This window comes from Bombina bombina, chromosome 4 (genome assembly GCF_027579735.1).
Source record: "Bombina bombina isolate aBomBom1 chromosome 4, aBomBom1.pri, whole genome shotgun sequence".
In the NCBI taxonomy this organism is placed as follows: Eukaryota; Metazoa; Chordata; class Amphibia; order Anura; family Bombinatoridae; genus Bombina; species Bombina bombina.
The window spans coordinates 1,121,955,262-1,121,969,077 of record NC_069502.1 but is presented as its reverse complement, the minus strand read 5'-3'; positions in this window follow the sequence as shown (position 1 = coordinate 1,121,969,077).

The window sequence follows — 13,816 nt, the reverse complement described above, 5'->3', positions numbered from 1 at the left end:
AGGATTTTATTTGGGGGGTTGGTTATGTGGGTAGTGGGTTTTACTGTTGGGGGTTGTTTGTATTTTTTTTTTTTACAGGTAAAAGAGCTGATTTCTTTGGGGCAATGCCCCCAAAAGGCTCTTTTAAGGGCTATTGGTAGTTTAGTTTAGGCTAGGGTTTTCATTTCTTTTTTTATTTTGTGTAATTTAGTGTTTGGTTTTTTTTTTGTAATTTAGGTAATTGTATTTAATAAATGTAATTTATTTAATTGTAGTGTAAGGTTAGGTGTTAGTGTAAGACAGGTTATGTTTTTTTTACAATAAATTTGTATTTATTTTAGCTAGGTAGTTAGTAAATAGTTAATAACTATTTACTAACTAGTCTATCTAGTTAAAATAAATACAAACTTGCCTGTGAAATAAAAATAAACCCTAAGCTAGATACAATGTAAATATTAGTTATATTGTAGCTAGCTTAGGGTTTATTTTACAGGTAAGTATTTATTTTAAAATAGGAATTATTTAGGTAATAATAGTAGGTTTAATTTAGATTTAATTTAATTATATTTAAGCTAGGGGGTGTTAGGGTTAGACTTAGGTTTAGGGGTTAATAACTTTAGTATAGTGGCGGCGACGTTGGGGGCGGCATATTATGGGTTAATAACTGTAGGTAGGTGGCGGCGATGTTAGGGGTGGCAGATTAGGGATTAATAATATTTAACTAGTGTTTGTGATGTGGGAGAGCGGCAGTTTAGGGGTTAATATGTTTATTCTAGTGGCGGCGATGTCTGGAGTTGCAGATTAGGTGTTAATAATTATAATGTAGCTGTCGGCAATGTCGGGGTGGCAGATTAGGGGTTAATAAGTGTAAGATTAGGGGTGTTTAGACTTGGGGTAACATTAATTTTGTTTCCCCATAGGAATCAATGGGGCTGCGTTATTGAGCTTTACGCTGCTTTTTTGCAGGTGATAGACTTTTTTTCAGCCAGCTCTCCCCATTGATGTCTATGGGGAAATCGTGCATGAGCACGTAAAACCAACTCACCGCAGCTTTCAGCAGCGCTGGTATTGGAGTGCGGTATGGAGTTCAATTTTGCTTTACTGTCACTTCTTCACTTTCATGCTGGGTTTTTATAAACCTGTAATACCAGCGCTGTAGGGAAGTGAGCGGTGGTATTAACTTTCAAGTTAGAACCGCACCGCTCATAACACAAAACTCGTAATGTAGCCGTTAGTTTGTAACATTAGAATGAAAATAATTGGTTTTCTTTTATTTAAAATATATAACTGTTTGGAAGTGTGGAACACAGTCAATGATTTGAAAAATCCTATTCTACCTTTGGCACAAAAAAGATTCCTGAGTATTATTATATTTTATTATAATTTTCCTCATCATCAGAAATGTTGTAATGTTCCTGCAAAGTTCCGCTAAGCCTTAAGAGATGTTCAAGCATTTCTTTTTAAATATGAAAAAAAAATTGTCTCGCTTGTAGCTGGTTTTGGCAGTTAGCAGTATTTGAAGGAAAAAATGATGGGTTTTAGATACATAGGGGTCTATTTATCAAGCTCTGAATGGAGCTTGATGCCCCTTGTTTCTGGTGAGCCTTCACGCTCACCAGAAACAAAAGTTATGAAGTAGCGGTCTAAAGGCCGCTGCTCCATAATCTGTCCTCCTGCTCTGAGGCGGCGGACGAAATCAACCCAATCGGGTTGATTGACACCCCCTGCTAGAGGCCGATTATCCACAAATCTGCAGGGAGCGGAATGTCACCAGCAGTTCACAAGAACTGCTGGTGCAATGATAAATGCCGACAGTGTATGCTGTCTGCATTTATCGATGTGCGGCGGACATGGTTCGCTATAACGACTCATGTCCGTCCGCACAATGACAAATGGACTCCATTGTATCTAAACCCATCATATATTGGGAAAATACTCTTAAATGATGAATCCAAAAATGTCAAAATTCAAGCTTATATATGAAATTTCAGTAAAATAGGTTAGTATCATACCTAGGTTAACACGTCCTCTAGCACTATGTAAGCAAATGCATCCAGGGAAGATATAAGGATCTTTGGCTACACTCCTTGCCCTTACTGCATCATGATACATTTTAGAGATTTAAAGTAACAGTATAGAGTCACTCACCCTTTCCTTGGTTGTGCAAATTGAAAATGTCATTGATCAGAATTCTAAAATAATTGTAAAATAAAGGTGTCAACTATACACAAAATGGTTACAGCAAGTTTCTATGTAAAACACTTAAAATATATATATATTAAGGGATTTTCACTTTAAACCATAAATCTCGACCCGCTTCCTTGCTGCTTGGTATTTTTGTAAGTGACCTTTCAAAGAGCAACGGTGAATGATTTTTAATAGGGGATGAGCCTTTATACAAGCTAAGTCCATTACCAATGCTCAAACCAAAATTACTTCCTCTTTTAGTTGCTTTTTCTAGTAGTGGAACATCCACCACACTGTCTCAATTTGTTACCATTGTTCCTTCCATAATACAGTTCAGTCTATTTTTTTACAACAAAGGCTGAACATTTATATTCACCTTCAACTACTTTATTCTTTGTAGCTTTCAAAACTAATGGATTGTCTTTGTGTTCACAAAAAATAAAAACCTCACACATGTAAAAAGCACAAGTTGTAAATGAATAATACAAAACATGCTACAGGAAATGCAATCATTCCAGAATCTATTCCTAAATATGCCTTTTGTGTTTTTAAAAAATAATAATATTTATTTCTACTGCAACTATTCAAAATTCCCTGTGCACACTTGTGTTTTTGTATGATGATAATTTAAGAATCTGAACACTGGTCCAGTCTGCCATATAAATCTTCTGTGTCTAAATCATATGCTGCATCATCATTGTAAAACAATTGTAATTACTGCTTTTCACACTGTTGTTCTGTTTCCTAGACAGCCCCCCAAACACACACACAAACAAACACACAAACATACATACACACACACAAAAAAAAACACATGCATACATACATAGATACATACACATACACACAAAAGCACACACACACAAACATAAACACATGCAAACATACACATACATGCACACAAAAACACACACATACATACACACAAAAACACACACATACATACACACACAAACTTTTTACCTCTGTGATTACGTCTATTGAAGCTCCCGGAGTAGGGATGGGAGAATGTTTCACAACATTTGAAAAATGATTTTTTTTTTTACAGTCACTTGTTCGTTTCAAATGTTTGTAGAACATTCTAACATTTGTTTACTGTAATTGTGTTTCTAATGCTCTATTTAAATGTAATATTCGAATTATGCAATATTAAAATAAGAAAAATTAAAATCAATATATTTGTATTGATTATATATCAATTTTCTAAATTCCAACGCACAAGAAATATTGAACGTCTGAATAGTATTTGTCGAAATACCATTTGTGTAATGAATTTTAATAGGTTTTTATTTGACCAAACGAACTGTGCTTTTGACATATTCACCCATGCCTACCCTGCAGACTGCTCCTTACCTCAGTGCTTTTTTAAATTTGTTTCCTATCTTGTATTTTAGTCAATTAGTGCTGTCTCTTGTGGACCTATAATCATTCTCCATGGGAGTGACCACAATGTTATCTTTATGGCGCAGTTTGTAAAACGCAGAAAAAAGAGAGAAAAGAGATAAGGGGTGACCAGCAGGGGCTTAGAAACAGGCAATAAAGAGATTATAAAGTGGGGGGGCGGAGCCTGGCTGCAGCTAAGATGGCTGCGTAACTCCGGTGCTCTGCAAAGAAGGGCTCTTAAAACAATGACCTGAAGGAGCTAACCTGAGCTACGACAACTAATTTTACATCCTAAAGCAGGCTAAACACTAAAGGCATCTACCGATCGCTGCAGATCACCCCTCACTGGTGCATAAGAGACCGCAGGACACTTCGCAGCATGTGGGACACCACGCTACTTTTCAGACTACTACACGCTGCTTGAGACATATCGGACTACCACCAGCTTATTAAGACATAACGGCAATATCCTTGATCTCATCTCACCACACTAACCACCTCTACCTGATCCCTGAGGACAGGTCACCGCAATCGCCGTGGAAGTGAGACCGAAAACCACCGATATAAGCAGGGCTCTGTGAATGGCGGTGGCCATCTTGGTGACGCCGCTCCGATAACTCAGGTAACCCTGACACACTCCACAAGTACACAGTGCCCTATCCTAATACTTAATCACCTTAAAATAGCCTGCGGACTACCATACACTTCCTATAAACCAAAAAGAGGGACAAAATAAGGCACCACAATACCCGCCATAATAACTGCGGCCTAATTTGCTTAAGTGGAAAGGACAAGATCGTCATTACAAAGAAGGGCCTTTCACACACACAGTTACAGGGACTGCTAGACGATATACCACCTATAACCCACATAAGACCTATAACAGCTGCCTGTTAACTTTCAACTTTTATTGAGGATAAGCGTCCCCCTGCTCCCACGCCATCTATTACATGGGAGAGAGAGAGGGGAGATCAAAATATAAACTTTAATACAGTCTGAGAATTACCACTAACTTCTCCAAGAACTTCTTTATGCAGTATATACGGAACCTGTCTGTGCTGAGAAGAATTTAGAAGCATTCACAACTACAACTGCTTATAGATTGCTGTGTCCCTTAGCAGTCTGACTGCACTTTACCTAACTAACACGTAAAAACAACAAACAACTAGAAGCAGGGTGATTGCAGACAGTGCACATTAGATATCCTGAAAGGTGCTGCAGATAGTCTACGTAAGACCACATTCACATTCTTCACTATCTTCTATATCAGAGCTGGATAACCTCTGCTCCTTGTGAAAAATTATTGCCTCCTATAACTAATCTTATAATGATGGCGGCTAGAAGACATACCAAACCTGAAAAAGCCCTGAAGCATGCATCAACAAAATCTCATACTGTATCATCCTTTTTTGCTACAGAACACTCCCTGTCTCCCAATCTCTCTCAAAACAAACATACTTCTATACCAAACATAGAAGAACCTACAACGGAACTCTCAGCCTCACCTAAACTACCTGACAATATTCCTACATCACTCCTATCTCAATTCGCAACGAAACAAGAGATTTCTTCGATCTTCCGGACATGTTTGCGCGAAGAACTACTAGAAATGAAACAGGACCTGCACAATTTAGGTTCTAGAGTTGACATGCTGGAAGCGGAGACTGAGGAGGTGAGAGAAGATATCCATAGAATTGAGGATAGAACTACAACACATCAGGAAACAATCACCACATTAATGGATAAGATTGACGACCTTGAAAATAGGAGTAGGAGGAAAAACCTGAGGCTACGAGGCATTCCAGAGTCTATCTTACCGAAGGACTTTCATGAATATTTACAATCGTTATTTACCTCCATCAAAGACTCCGCTTACCCAAACGACATACTATGGGTAAGAGCTCACAGGGCATTAAGGCCTAAACCTCCTGATAGCGCCCCTCCCAGGGACATCATTATCAGATTTAAAAATTTCCTTGAAAAAGAGATGCTGCTTAACCAAGCCCGTAGACATCAGCCTGTCAAGTTTAGAGGAAACGTGATACAGTTTTATCAGGACCTTTCTGCCAGAACCCTGCAGATAAGGAAAGAATTTTCCCCGCTCACATCCTTACTCAGGAATAAGAAAATCCCCTACAGGTGGGGTTTCCCTGTTCATCTTATGGTGATCCATAATGACAAACGTTACACCTGCCATACACCTGAAGACACTTCAGACTTCTGCAGGGACCTAGGCATAGAACAACCTACTATGGACCCCTCCGATCTACCCACTACTCAAACATCATACAAAAGACCACAATCCAACCTACCACGATGGCAAACCAAAGGGACACGCAAAGCACCCGAAGCAAAACAAGGCAAGGTCCGCAAGACCACACCACCCCAGAAACCTTCTCCACACCCTGATTCGGATGAAGATTGAGTTTAAGCCCTACACTTAGAATGGTTAACCAAATTCTGCTTGGTTTTCTTTTTCTCTTTTGAGGGTTTTATTTATTGTTTCCTCTCCTCTATTGGATCTTTATGGACATCCCCACTGACTGGGTGGAACTGGGAAGGTGAGAGAGACATGGTCAGGTAATATTAAAGACATTTGAAATACTAATATAGTCTCTTTCCCCTCCCCTCCGCCCTCCCTCAATGTACTTGCAATCCCCTTTCTCCTTCTCTTTCTCTCTTTCTTTTGTCGAGATCACTTATAGTATTGTGTTACCTCAGGTCACTCTTATACAGCTAGTCATCACTTCCCAGTTTTCATTCCATGACAGACCCACTAACTCAAATGTGGTGACTTGATGGAATAGCGTCAACATAATAAATAAGAGACCCATTCTTTCATATAGTACCCCCACAAAGGACTGGAACTCTAATTTATGTCTATTACTAGACTTAGAGTCATGTTTGTATTGTTTGTATTGTTGTTTTTGTTACTGTTTTTTTTGTCAAAGTTTTCAGAATATGCTCTTACTGTGTACCATATTATTTTCTCCAGAAGATGTGTAGGCTATGATAAGGTTTGTTCCCTTAGCGCAGAAACAACCCACCAACACTCCCAACACAGCTCCTATATAATATATAATACATTCACTCTCTCACACTTCTTTAAACACTAGACACATGGCTCATAGAAAAAATAAGGAACCATACCCTCTAATAATTTTATCACAAAATGCAAAAGGGTTAAACTCCCCAAGCAAACGCTTCAAAGCACTTGCTGATTTAGCGAGGAGAGGGGCAGATATTATCTATCTACAAGAGACGCATTTTAAAAAACAAAACTATCCAAAATATCTAGGCCGAACATACACCCAACATTACCATAACACAGGCCCCACTAAAAAATGCGGAGTAAGCATTTTACTTAAGAAAACATTGCCCTTCACACTACTAAAGAAAATATCTGACAAGGAAGGCAGACTCCTGGGCTTGGTAGGTCTTCTATATGGTCAACCCATAACCCTAGTAAATATATACGCACCAAATTCCACTCCTAAACCATTCTTTGTCAACTTATTTTCCAAACTACTCGATTCCTCCAAAGGCCCAATCTACCTGGGTGGAGATTTCAACTTCCCAATTCAACCACAACTAGACTGTACTAATTCCCTTACTAGAGGAAATACCAAATTCCTAACATATTTCTGGAAGAACCTTAAAGTACACAACTTACATGATACATGGAGATACATACATCCAGAAACCAGGGATTACACATTTTATTCATACCCAAATAAATCATATAGTCGGATCGATTATATTTTCACTAACCAACTCGGCCTTTCCCAAATCACCAAATGCTCAATCACACCCACCCCATGGTCAGATCACAGTGCAGTTCAATTACATGTTAATTGGCCGGAACGCAGCACACATTATCACCACTGGACACTTGACGACACCCTACTGGGTGACACAGATAATGTCATGAAACTGAGCAAAACTCTGGAGGAATACTTTCTTCTTAATGTCCCTTCAACACCAAACCAATTTTCGGTTTGGGAGGCACACAAATGCTTCCTCAGAGGCGAACTTATCAAGCTCAAATCTAAGATCAATAAGGTGAAACAACAAAAATACAAAGCCCTTACCACTAAACTCGCACATATCACCCTACAACACAAGCTCTCTCCAACAGATCCCTCTATCTTAGACGAAATAACAGCTACACGAAAGGCACTAGACGATTATTTACAGATAGAATACCATACCCTTAAACAGAAGACAAACAGCCTATTTCATTTTGAGGGGAATAGAGCAGGTAAATACTTAGCGAGATCACTCCGAAAAAGAAAACTCAAATCATACATTACTGAAATACACACACCAAATAAACCCCCTCAAAAAACTACCCCAGATATCCTAGAGGCCTTTCACACCTATTACTCAACTCTCTATAACATCCAACCTGAGTCGCCAGCAGACCAGCTTTCTGAAGCCACCCACAATTTTCTTCAAGAATGCCAACTCCCATCCATAAACGACACACAATTAAAAGATATCACCTCATATATTACCCCGCAAGAAATCATATACGCAATCCAGGAATTAAAAACAGGGAAAAGTCCAGGCACGGATGGGCTCTCAGCTAAATACTACCAGACATTTAGAGACATTTTAGTACCCCATCTAACGAACTTATTTAAATCTATAATAGACTGAGCACAATTTCCCCCTCCCATGCTAGAGGCACATGTGGTGGTACTGCCCAAACCTGGCAAACCACCCACAACACCCTCCAACTTCAGACCCATATCATTGTTAAATTTAGACATCAAGCTATATGCGAAAATGTTGGCCACCCGACTGAACAGAGTCATCCCAGATCTCATCCATACTAATCTAGTGGGCTTTACCCCACGCAGAGAAGCCCGTGATAACACCATGAAAATAATAAATATTATAGAACATGCTAATACCCACCATATCCCATCTATAGTCCTCTCACTTGATGCCGAAAAGGCGTTTGATCGTTTTAGCTGGCCTTTTCTTACTCAGACCCTGAAAAAATTTGGCTTCAATAATCAATTTATCCATATGATTTTTGCACTATATAATAACCCCAAGGCAAAAATAAAGCTGAACGACTCGTTATCTAACCCTTTTCACATTAACAATGGCACCAGACAGGGGTGTCCACTCTCCCCAACTTTATTTATTTTGGCAATGGAGACGCTAGCAACCCAAATCAGGACAATACCTCAGATTTCCGGAATTACCATAGGACAAAAAGAATATAAGGTCTCCCTATACGCAGACGATATCATACTTACTCTCACGAATCTCTCTACTTCTATTCCCTCCATAATGCATCTTGTTCAGAGATATGGAATGCTATCCAATTTCCGCATTAATAACACTAAATCAGAATACATTAACTTAAACTCTCCCCCTGAAGACCTAAATATATTACTAGTGCATAATTTTAAACACCAACCAAAGGCCTTAAAATACTTAGGGATCCTCATTACACCATTCCTGCAGGAGATAATTCCTTTAAACTTTAACCCTCTTAGAAACCACATCCAAACTACTCTATCCTCCTGGTCCAATAAACCAATCTCTTGGTTAGGACGGGTGAATGCCATTAAAATGGTTATACTTCCTAAAATCCTGTACATTTTACAGGCAATACCCAACCCCATTCCCGACTCTACTATCCATTCCTTACAGAAAATTATTAATTCATACATCTGGGGCCACAAGCGCCCTAGGATTGCCACGCAAACCTTATACCGCTCTAAATCAGAGGGGGGATTGGGAGTTTCCAATATACTTTTGTATCGTTATGCTACACTCATGACCAGAATAGTAGATTGGTGTAAACATGCCCGACATAAAGAGTGGGTGGGCTTGGAACATGTATCTACAGGAGAGATTCAATTGGGGGGTAGGTGCTGGCTCCCAATGGGACGGGATAAAGATACATTAGACCCTCCCATTTTAGTGAAGGAAACGCTGAATATATGGGGAAAAATCTTAAAAAAATATAAATCCATTTCTACACCTTGCTCCCCTTTAACTCCCACCATAGGCAACCCCATATTCCCGTCTCAGCTGCCTATTCACTTCACCGACACTCCTAACCTAACTCAAATGATCCCACACTATTCCCTTACACGGGATAGCAAGTTAAAACCTAGAGAGGAAGTGTCTGAGATACTGGGACTACCCCTTAGGGATTGGCTCTCGTACCATCAACTTGTTCATTATTTCACAACACACATAGAGAAACGTAATTTGTCCAGACCATTAACACCATTTGAATCCTTATGCTACCTGCCCCTCCCGGACACGGGTATCCTTTCCATATCTTATAAATTATTGGTTGCAGACAGATCAACTCACCCCCCATCCTACACGATAAGCTGGGAGAAAGAGCTTAATGAACAACAAACACCCAAAACATGGAAAATAATATATACACACATGAGCTCCTCCGCCTCATCCATGAACATAGCGGAAATGAACACAAAACTTCTCTGCAGATGGCACTATACCCCCGACAGATTGGGAAGGTTATTTCCACACACTAACTCCAATTGCTGGAGAGGTTGCACACAACGGGGCACATTCACTCACCTATGGTGGACCTGCCCGATTGCACAAGCATATTGGATAGACATTAGTAGGGAAATACAAATAGTGATAGGGACCTCTCTTCCATTCACACCTTGGACCTTCCTGTTTAACTATCTCCCACAGATAACATGTATACTAAGACTGAAACTAGCCACAATAATGATCAATACAGCCAAACGATATATTCCATATTATTGGAAACAGTCCACCCTACCATCTGTAAAATTCTGGCAAGAGAGGGTGTCCACGGCATTAGCATTCGAACAATACCATTATATAAAACTACGCAAATTAGAAGACTTTCTTTCCATCCGCCTTATATGGGAGGAGTATCTTCCCCCCCCAAAAAAAAAGAACCCCCCAGCACTACTCGCACTTATTGACAGGTCACGCACATACACAACCCACGGCAGAGCCCCCCGAGAATCTACGCTAAATAGAACTCAAACCCATCAAATTACACATTACCTTTTGTCTGATCCAATACATAGACCTTCTTACACTGTTCTTCATAGTTTCATAAATAATAGTTATAATTATAATGATAGCTATATTCTGAATTTGTCTGTTCTTTTGTTTGTATTATTGAATGTTTTATTGGAGAGATGTCAAGTCGCATTACAGAGGAAAAGGACTGCGCCTAATAAAGAACTCTTTTCCACCTCTATTGCAGAGGAACCTCTGTTACATGTAAACAGCTACATGAGAAACCAGTATATAATTATATCTTTGTATTGAACTGAACACATTTTATTATTGTATGCTGCATCTTGACAAAATAAAGTTTCTTTTAAAATTTAAAAAAAAAAAAAAAAAAAAAAAAAAAAGAGATTATAAAGTATATTAATATATTAATGTTGGATATGTAAAGCTGGGGAATGCGTAGTAAAGGAGTTATATATCTTTTTAAACCATAAACAATTATGCTGACTGTCTCTTTAAAATGCTTCTGCCATTAATACTCCTGAAGTTCAAAATTGTTTCTTCCCGTTGTTGTTATTTTTCTCATTATTCTTCAAAATTTTCATCCAAAAACTACAAATGTCCATTTGGTGAGTGTAGCAACTATGGGCTTGTTTCCATTGAGCCGTAATTAGGTTTGCGTGTGCTCCCAAACCAATAAATATACTGTCGGAAGCAATATCGTTGACCGACTGCTTCCTACGGCTCGTTATAACTCAATTTTTGGCAACCGGACTCCGGCTGCCGAAAACATTTTCGGGTCCCATAGAAAGTATTAGAAGCTGCTAAACTGTTAATACACTGTCGGAGGCTGCTGATACATTAACAAAAAATTCACCCAGCTCAACTAGGTGTAAGATAGGAAAAAGGTTCTTTCAAGACATATTTCCCATTGAAGTGTAACACGCCTCCCAAAAATAAACCTGACACATCAAAAACCCCTCTATCGGCCATCCTCCCACATCGCAATTTATAATAAATGTATTGACCAATAAACTGCCATCCCCCCACATTGCAAATAACAATTACCTAGATTACAAGTCTTGCAGTATGGTGCGGTACAGCTATACCGCTAAAAAATTGGCCATTGCATGTGGAATGGCAGGTCTCCAGTATTACAAGTTGCGGCTTTATAGCCACAAGCGTTTTAGCCTGTAACGCAACAATCTATTCCGCACTCCAAAAATTAGTGTGGGATTTCCATAGCGCCGTATTGTGCAGTCTGGCTAAAATGCTTGCGTTATAGCCTATACCGCCATGATCCACCAGTAGTTTTAGATTTTGCAAAACAATTTTTTTTCCACAAAACTCAGAACTAAAATGTTACAACGTACACTAACACCCATAAACTACCTATTAACCCCTAAACCGCCACCCTACTGCATTGCAAATACTTTATTAAACGTATTAACCCCTAATCTGCCGCTCACCCACATAGCCAACCCTAAATAAACCTATTAATCCCTAAACCATTGGCTGATTTAAACAGCCAATAGGATATCAGTAGCTCTTATCCTATTGGCTGATTTGAAAATGTCAGCCAATAGGAATGCAAGGTACCCCATTTTTAAAAGGGTACCTTGCATTCAAGCTTCAGTGTACGGCGGTGATCGTTTGAAGAGGAACCTCCATGCTAGATGTTCGTGCCACTGATGACAATGCTCCGCGCCTCCACAGCTCTCTGACGCCACAGCTCCCTGCCACCGGAATGAAGATAGGAGATGCCCCCGCAATGGATGAAGATGTCACTGTATGGATGAAGACTTCTTGCTGTCTGGATGAAGATGGATGTCCGGACTTCAGGAACTGTGAGTAGATTTTCTGGGGTTAGTGTTATTTTTTTAAATTTTTTGGGAGTGTTTTCTTTTAGGTTAGGGATGGGCAGTAAAAGAGTTGAATGCTCTTTTAAGGGCAATGCCCATACAAATGCCTCTTTAGGGTTAAATGGGTAGCTTAGGGTTTTTTTTAGACTTAGGTTTTTTTATTTTAGCGGGTTGGTTGGGTGGGGGTGTTTACTGTTAGGGGGACCTTGTAATTTTTAGGTAAAAGAGCTGTTTAACTTAGGGCAACGGCCTACAAAAGGCCCCTTAAGGGCTATTGGAATTTTATTGTTAGGTTAGATGGTGTTTTTATTTTGGGGGGGGCTTTTTTGTTTTTATATGGGTATTGTAATGCTCGTGGGATACTCCTCTATCAGACCGAACTCGGCCAGTAGTCTTGTTATCCCGGCGTTGACCCGGAATGAAAGGGAATATCCCAGAGCAGAGTAGGTTTGCAAGATGAAATAAATGGCACTCACCACAGGCAGAACAGTCCTTGGAAGCAATAGGCAGGAAACCAGAGACATGTTAGTGTGGTCAGGCAGGCAAGGTTTGGCAACAGTAAGGCAGTCCAGGGGTAAACCACTAGGATGGTCAGGCAGGCAGGCAGGGTTTGGTAATAGTAAGGCAGTCCAGGGATAAACCACTAGGATGGTCAGGCAGGCAGGGTTTGGCAATAGTAAGGCAGTCCAGAGGTAAACCACTAGGATGGTCAGGCAGGCAAGGTTCAGCAACAATATCAATCCAGCAGTTAAGGGTTAAAGAGGCAGAGTGGTCGGACAAGCAGAGTTCAGCAGCAGTATCAATTCAGCAGTTAAGGGATAAAGAGGCAGAGTGGTCAGACAAGCAGGGGTCAGCAACAAAATAACAATCCAGCATACGATTTAATAACACCCAGGAGAACAGTAAGTAACACCTATACTTGGGCAGTGACAGGTAGGACTGAAGTTTCTTACATAGGTGCAGGATTCACGCCACAGGAGATCCAGACTGGCTTCTGAAGAAGGAAGCGTGCGGTGATGACGTCACCGCCACACGCAGAGAGGAGCTGGCTTCCCCCTAGGCAACAAGCAGACAGCAGGAGCCACCTCCATAGCAACAGCTAAAGCGGTGCGACATAGACTCCCTCTCAAGGGTTCCCTCCGGGAACCAGAGTCAGCCTCAAAGGATGAGCAGCATGGAATGTAGAGACCAAGGCCTCTAGTTATCAAGCCGTCAACCTCAAATACACTGGAATTCCACAGTGTATTTGTGGCAAGGCTGATTCGCCTAAGTTATCAAGCCCTACACACCGGCAAAAGTAGAATTTAGTGACGTAAGCTTTGATCCGCCGGACTCAGTCCGACACAGATCGATTCTTACGTCACTACAGATGTTCCGCACACAAGTCTGACCATAGTGAA